The sequence below is a fragment of the Bactrocera neohumeralis genome, chromosome 4 (assembly GCF_024586455.1).
Source record: "Bactrocera neohumeralis isolate Rockhampton chromosome 4, APGP_CSIRO_Bneo_wtdbg2-racon-allhic-juicebox.fasta_v2, whole genome shotgun sequence".
NCBI classification, from domain to species: Eukaryota; Metazoa; Arthropoda; class Insecta; order Diptera; family Tephritidae; genus Bactrocera; species Bactrocera neohumeralis.
The window spans coordinates 32,597,519-32,605,871 of NC_065921.1; positions in this window are offsets into that span (position 1 = coordinate 32,597,519).

The window sequence follows — 8,353 nt, forward strand, 5'->3', positions numbered from 1 at the left end:
AAACGACTCTGTAGAGTTTGGTTGACATAGCTATAGTAGTTTCCGAGATATTTACAAAAAACTTAGTAGGGGGCGGGGCCACGCCCACTTTTCCAAAAAAATTACGTCCAAATATGCCCCTCCCTAATGCGATCCTTTGTGCAAAATTTTACTTTAATATCTTTATTTATGGCTTAGTTATGACACTTTATAGGTTTTCGGTTTCCGCCATTTTGTGGGCGTGGCAGTGGGCCGATTTTGCCCATCTTCGAACTTAACCTTCTTATAGAGCCAAGAAATACGTGTACCAAGTTTCATCAAGATATCTCAATTTTTACTCAAGTTACAGCTTGCACGGACGGACGGACAGGAGACGGACGGACGGACGGACAGACAGACATCCGGATTTCAACTCTACTCGTCACCCTGATCACTTTGGTATATATAACCCTATATCTGACTCTTTTAGTTTTAGGACTTACAAACAACCGTTATGTGAACAAAACTATAATACTCTCCTTAGCAACTTTGTTGCGAGAGTATAATTAAAATGAAGTTCATCAGAAAAAGTAATAAAAAAATTATTCAAATAAAGGAAGGTGAGGTAAAGTAAATTTTTTATGATGAAAACATAGTGGTAAAATAGTTTCTTCTATCGATTCCATTGATATCATCTGAATCAACGGGGGCATCTTGAATTCCTTCGATTTCATTGTTGGTTTCCAAATCGGCATGTGTTATTACATCGTTAATATGTTCAGAATAACCTCCCTTATTTATGATAAAATTGTGTAAGATAGCACAAGCGAGTATTACATTAGATGTGGCTTTAATGCTCGAAGCTTCAATATAATTTAAAATTTTAAACTGTTTCTTAAAAATCCCGAAAGTTTGTTTTATAAATACTTTGTCTTTTAAAAGACAAACATTTGTACCTACAATTTTTTTTTGACTTCAATACCCTTCTTTTTCTTAAATTTAAAGAAAATCTATCATTTCTTTGTTCACAAATTTCGTCTAGTGTTAGATTCAGCAAAATTTCCATTTTAGTATTATACGCGTTCAAAAATGCAAACAAATGTATCTGCAAATTGTCAAAAATTGTGAAAAATTGTATAAGAAGTATCAAACGTCAAACTTGCAGTGTTGCTACTGTTGCTTATGCTGCAAGTCATGATGCATTTACGAACATAGCCCATATGTTTAAGCATTGCTGGGCAACACTTATGAGATGGTTATCAAAATTAGCTTCCGTTTTAACGTTCTCTTCAATAAAGGAATCCGAACCAGGAATAAAGGGATGTTCAACTTATTCCAGTGTGAGAGCGCTTCAAAATTAGCGTTTTTTTATAACATTTTCCAATATGGCCAGATTGAACAAAATAATAATTTTTGGGCATTTAAATTAAAACACCCAACATTTAGTACGCTTAAAAATTACTACATATGTAGTTGTTATTTATTATATGGAAAAACTATTTAAATCTTTTTAAAGTATATTAGAACAACTGACGTTTGACCTTTCAATACCCAATAAAAGGATTTAAGCTTGTTAGCTCTCAATCATTAAATGTTTTTAATAATTTTCTATTGAAAATAATATTATGATGCTTCAAATTACAAAACTTTTCATCAAATATCTTTAAATTTCACAAATTTATTTAATTTTCATTGTTTTACATTTTTTATAAGTGGTCTTGAACGATGCGACAAATCCCTCCGTTTACATATCTTTTTGGTAAGATTTCAATCTGCCCATCGCTCGCTTCCAATTGCTGAACGTCAAAACCTCCTGAACTCGATCAACTGCCAAAGTTCAGGAGGTTTTGACGTTTAGCAATTGTTCTCTCACTTCCAGTGAGAGAGAAGTTGGACATCTCTTTATCTCTGATCCGAACATTTAGCACGTCTTTCATTTTTATCTGCTTTAATATCACACATCTACCTCGGCCGTTATTAAACGTGAACGTATTTTGATATTTTGGTTAATTTCACCAATTTTACAACCCGAACTTCAGTTCAACTATCAGTTTTGGAAAAGTGCCAATAACACGGCCAAGTTTCCATTTAATGGGGGGCGTGTTGCCTTTATGTATGGTAACGATGCCATCTTTCTGCAAATTCCGCATTAAATCCATTTCGAACGGCGTTGAAGACTGACAAGATACAGTGTCTAAAGCGCGAAAGCGAATTTCGGTATAAATGAGGTATGTGCGGATAGGGGCGCTTCTTCAGAGGAGGAATAAAACATTGCCGATTAAAAATTCAAAAATTTGTATCAATAACACATAGTATTTCACAATGTTTCACTAAATTTTTTCCCATTTTTCACTTTGTTTATTTAAATATACACTCTAATCATTGAAATAAGTTCACATTTCACTTTTATTTTGTTATATTAATAGAAATTTCCTTTTTAAAAGCCATAAACTGAGTATACTTTACCAATACTATTTCAGCGCTTTGATTTTCAGCGCAGGACAAACTGCCCGATTTTCGTATCCCGGCACTAGAATCTGCGTTATTGATGAAACGTAATAAAGAAGCGGTGATGCACTAAGTTTGTTGCATGACTTCGTCAACAAAATCCAATCGTCAGCGGTTTGCGTCAGCACTCTGGCTATAGTCTCGGTAGATTTTAGCTCAAGATCTGTAGTGTGCGATTCTTCAGAGATCGGCCAACTACTGTTGTTCTCATGTAGACATTGGGAACCTTGCCACCAAAGTTGATGTGCTAGAAGTTGCGATGGTAATAGCCCCTTGAAGCGCAATCAGCGGGATTAGCAGAACATCTTGTATTTCAGCGACGCGATTGGCCACAAACACAGACCAGCGGCTAGGGTTGCCTTGTAATCACATTAATGTAACTGTTAAGTCCGGTCATGCGTATAATTTGGAGGTGTAGTACAGATTTGATTGGACTTGCTTCACTAGCTCTGGATCCGAATGAGCCGCACAAAGCTCGAGTCCTGGAAACGAGGTAGTTTTCTGAGGCGATACTCTTGTACCGTCCGTAGATTGCATGCGACAATAAAGTGCGTATGCGACTTCTGGTGCATCGGAAAAAATAAGAGACTGCAAATCAGAAGGTTTGCTAGTCCCAAACCAGCGGTTAAGTCTTAGCGTTGATGGTTGCGGTTACTCACAACGATGTGCCAACTCTTCGTTTGCAATTTCTGAAGGACCTGGTTCATCCCAACCCTCATTTGAGCGGCAAAGTTTTTGTAACCAAACCTTTAAGCGGATTGTACAAGGCGCAATCAGTGGATCGAATGAATTGCTTGAGTCGGAGAGAAACGTTCATTTTATAACATTGTGAGGCAGGTCGTCAAAATTCACTGCTATAGAAAACCAATCAGAAACACTCATACTCCAAAGGCTTAACATATACCGTTAGAACGGTTTTCAACTCCACTCAGTTGCAATGAAGTTAAAGCAAACTTCAGATCCGCCCAATTTTTTTTTGGTATTATGAACTTTAACTATTGTCAGTCGAAATTTCATTGGTGTTACCAACCCAAAATATTAATATTTGACAAATAATTAAACTGAAAAAAAATTTTTAGACCAAAATTAAAAACTATTCTATTCAGTTATTTCTCAAGGAAAGATGAATAATTACTAAATGGATAGATAGTTTTGAGTTACCTTACCATGATAAAAATGTTGGGTTTTGCCTGGCGCAGACTACGACATCGATACGATACGTAGTAATAGATAACACACATATGACTTAAGTGGAAAAAACGGTCCAAAAATTTAATTTTACTCAAAATTATATTAGATTGTACCGACTCTTTTTATTCGCAACGCTTCCCACAGTTCCTTAATGTTATATTTGCTGTCTCTAAACTATAGCTTGCTTCCTTCAGCTCCGGGACTTTTCTCCAGAGGCTCAACTAAATTGTTTATTTTTATGAATTTGTACAAAATAACCGACAATGATACTAAATAAAATATTTCTGTATCCATTTTTACTTTTCTTTTAATATTTTTCTTAAATAAACACAGTAATGTTCAAATACAACTGATTGGTAGCAGGGACAGAAAATAACAGTTATGTAATAATTTTTGAGTAAATAGAATCAGTATGAAGGAAGTCGGATATATGATATATGTAGTAATAGAAAATGGATGAATAATAAGAAATGGAATGGAGGATGGAGTCATGTCTAGAAGTTCACAGAAGTGAGGAAAGCTCTCTGATCGTCATTCACTTAGGAGTGGCCAGAAACGATACTTTTACATACGGCTCAAGCAGCTCACTACTTCCGGTCTTAGTCCAAGTATCCTCTGGGTAGCCAAAGAACCACCCGTTGAAGGCGAGCTAAAGTGAGAAGCCGAACCATCCCTTCCCACGGTTCTGCGCTGAGGAGCTACGTATGTGACTTCCTCAATCTACTCTTGGAGAAAATCATTCGAGTTGCAGAACTAAATAGAGAAGGTACCATTTTCTATAACAGTATACTGCTGCTGGCTTGATATTAATTTATCCAGAATACATAAGGAAGCGAAACAAATTGGTCTGGTGATGAACGAGGGCAAGATGAAATATCTCCAGACATCAAACAAACAGTCCTCGCAGTCGCGACTAGGCTTCCACATCACTGTTGACAGTCATAACTTCGAAGTCGTAGATAATTTTGTCTATTTTGGAACCAGTATTAATGGCAACAACAATGTCTGTCTCGAAATCCAACGCAGAATAACACTTACCAACAGGTGCTACTTTGGACTGAGTAGGCAATTGGGAAGCAAAGTCCTCTCTCGACGAACAAAAACCAAGCTCTATAAGTCAAGATTCCCGTCCTACTATATAGTGCAGAGGTATGGACGATGAAAATATCTGACAAGTCGACGTTACGAGTGTTCTGCAAAAGATTTATGGTTCTTTGCGCGTTGGCCACGGCGAATATCGCATTCGATGGAACGATGAGCTGAGTGAGATATACGATGACATTGACATAGTCCAGCGAATTGAAAGACAGCGACTACGCTGGCTAGGTCATAATGTCCGAATGGACGAAAAACTCCAGTTTTGAAAGTATTCGACACAGTATCCGCTGGGGGAAGCAGAGTAAGAGGAAGACCTCCACTCCGTTGGAAAGACTAGGTGAAGAATCTTGTAATCTCCAATTGGAGGCACATTGCAAAAAGAAGAAACGACGGGCGTGCTATTGTTAACTCGGCTGTAACCGCGTAAGCTTTTTTTCCTCACAAAGAAGCTAAATAAAATTTACCAGATAACTATTATTCTGTGTGCACAAATAAAACTTATTAAATAACTTCTTCTTCTTTACGTGGCGCCAATTGATATTCCAAGCGAAGCCAGGTCCTTCTCCACTTGGTCCTTCCAACGGAGTGGAGGTCTTCCTCTTCCTCTGCTTCCCGGCGGGTACAGCGTCGAATACTTTCAGAGCTGGAGTGTTTTCGTCCATCCGGACAACATGACCTAGCCAGCGTAGCCGCTGTCTTTTAATTCGCTGAACTATGTCAATGTCGTCGTATATCTCGTACAGCTCATCGTTCCATCGAATGCGATATTCGCCGTGGCCAATGCGCAAAGGACCATAAATCTTTCGCAGAACTTTTCTCACGAAAACTCGTAACGTCGACTCATCAGTTGCTGTCATCGTCCAAGCCTCTGCACCATATAGCAGGACGGGAATTATGAGCGACTTATAGAGTTTGGTTTTTGTTCGTCGAGAGAGGACTTTACTTTTCAATTGCCTACTCAGTCCGAAGTAGCACCTGTTGGCAAGAGCAATCCTGCGTTGGATTTCCAGGCTGACATTGTTGGTGGTGTTAATACTGGTTCCTAAATAGACGAAATTATCTACAACTTCAAAGTTATGACTGTCAACAGTGACGTGAGAGCCAAGTCGCGAGTGCGACGACTGTTTGTTTGATGACAGGAGATATTTCGTCTTGCCCTCGTTCACTGCCAGACCCATTTTCTGTGCTTCCTTGTCCAGCCTGGAGAAAGCAGAACTAACGGCGCGGGTGTTGAGGCCGATGATATCAATATCATCGGCATACGCCAGTAGCTGTACACTCTTATAGAAGATGGTACCTTCTCTATTTAGTTCTGCAGCTCGAACTATTTTCTCCAGAAGCAGGTTGAAGAAGTCGCACGATAGGGAGTCGCCTTGTCTGAAACCTCGTTTGGTATCGAACGGCTCGGAGAGGTCCTTCCCGATTCTGACGGAGCTTTCGTGTTGCTCAACGTCAGTTTACACAGCCGTATTAGTTTTGCGGGGATACCAAATTCAGACATCGCGGCATAAAGGCAGCTCCTTTTCGTGCTATCGAAAGCAGCTTTGAAATCGACGAAGAGGTGGTGTGTGTCGATTCTCCTTTCACGGGTCTTTTCCAAGATTTGGCGCATGGTGAATATCTGGTCGGTTGTTGATTTTCCAGGTCTGAAGCCACACTGATAAGGTCCAATCAGTTTGTTGACGGTGGGCTTTAATCTTTCACACAATACGCTCGATAGAACCTTATATGCGATGTTGAGGAGGCTAATCCCACGGTAGTTGGCGCAGATTGTGGGGTCTCCTTTTTTTATGGATTGGGCATAGCACACTTAAATTCCAATCGTTGGGCATGCTTTCGTCCGACCATATTTTACAAAGAAGCTGATGCATGCTCCTTATCAGTTCTTCGCCGCCGTGTTTGAATAGCTCGGCCGGCAATCCATCGGCCCCCGCCGCTTTGTTGTTCTTCAGGCGGGTAATTGCTATTCGAACTTCTTCATGGTCGGGCAATGGAACGTCTGCTCCATCGTCATCGATTGGGGAATCGGGTTCGCCTTCTCCTGGCGTTGTGCATTCTCTGCCATTCAGCAGGCTGGAGAAGTGTTCCCTCCATAATTTAAGTATGCTCTGGGCATCGGTCACTAGATCACCTTTGGGGGTTCTACAAGAGTATGCTCCGGTCTTGAAACCTTCTGTAAGCCGCCGCATTTTTTTCGTAGAATTTTCGAGCATTACCCCTGTCGGCCAGCTTATCAAGCTCTTCGTACTCACGCATTTCAGCCTCTTTTTCTTTTTCTGTCTACAAATGCGTCTCGCTTCCCTCTTCAACTCTCGGTATCTATCCCATCCCGCACGTGTAGTGGTCGATCGTAACGTTGCGAGGTAGGCAGCCTGTTTTCTATCCGCTGCAGCGCGGCACTCCTCGTCGTACCAGTTGTTCTTTTGCACTTTCCGAAAACCGAGGGTTTCGGATGCAGCTGTACGTAAGGAGTTTGAAATGCCGTCCAAGAGTTCCCTTATACCGAGTTGTTGACGAGTGCTCTCAGAGAGCAGGAGTGCAAGCCGAGTAGAAAATCGTTCGGCTGTCTGTTGTGATTGCAGCTTCTCGACGTCGAACCTTCCTTGTGTTTGTTGGCGTGCGTTTTTTGCTGCACAGAGGCGGGTGCGAATCTTGGCTGCAACAAGATAGTGGTCCGAGTCGATGTTATGACCTCGGAGCGCACGCACATCTAAAACACTGGAGACGTGTCTTCCGTCTATCACAACATGATCGATCTGGTTGGTAGTTTTTCGATCCGGAGACAGCCAGGTAGCTTGATGAATCTTCTTATGCTGGAATCTAGTACTACAGATAACCATATTTCGGGCCCCGGCGAAGTCAATCAGCCTCAACCCATTTGGGGATGTTTCGTCGTGGAGGCTGAATTTACCGACCGTAGTGCCAAATATACCTTCTTTGCCCACCCTGGCGTTAAAGTCGCCAAGCACGATTTTGACATCGTGGCGGGGGCAGCTCTCGTAAGCGCGCTCCAAGCGCTCATAGAAGGCATCTTTGGTCACATCGTCCTTCTCTTCCGTCGGGGCGTGGGCGCAAATCAGCGATATGTTGAAGAACCTCGCTTTGATGCGGATTGTGGCTAGACGTTCATTCACCGGAGTGAATGATAGTACTCGGCGACGGAGTCTTCTCCCACCACGAATCCAACACCAAACTTGCGCTCCTTTATATGGCCACTGTAGTAAATGTCACAAGGACCTACTCGTCTTTGTCCTTGTCCCGTCCATCGCATTTCTTGGACGGCGGTGATGTCAGCCTTTATTTTCGCGAGGACATCAACCAGCTGGGCAGCGGCACCTTCCCACTTAAGGGTCCGGACATTCCAGGTGCATGCCCTCAAATCGTAGTCCTTATTTCGTTTGCCGTGGTCGTCATCGAAAGAGGGGTCTCTCATCCGAGGCTGTTTGCTAATTTTCATTGGTAGAATTTTTTTTACGTGGCGGGTCAAACCCAGCGCACAACCCTATGTAGGGATGTTTCTGCCTTCTCACTTTAGCTCGCCTTCGAACGGATGTTCTTAGGCTACCCAGAGGATACTTGGTCAAAGACCGAAGTAGTG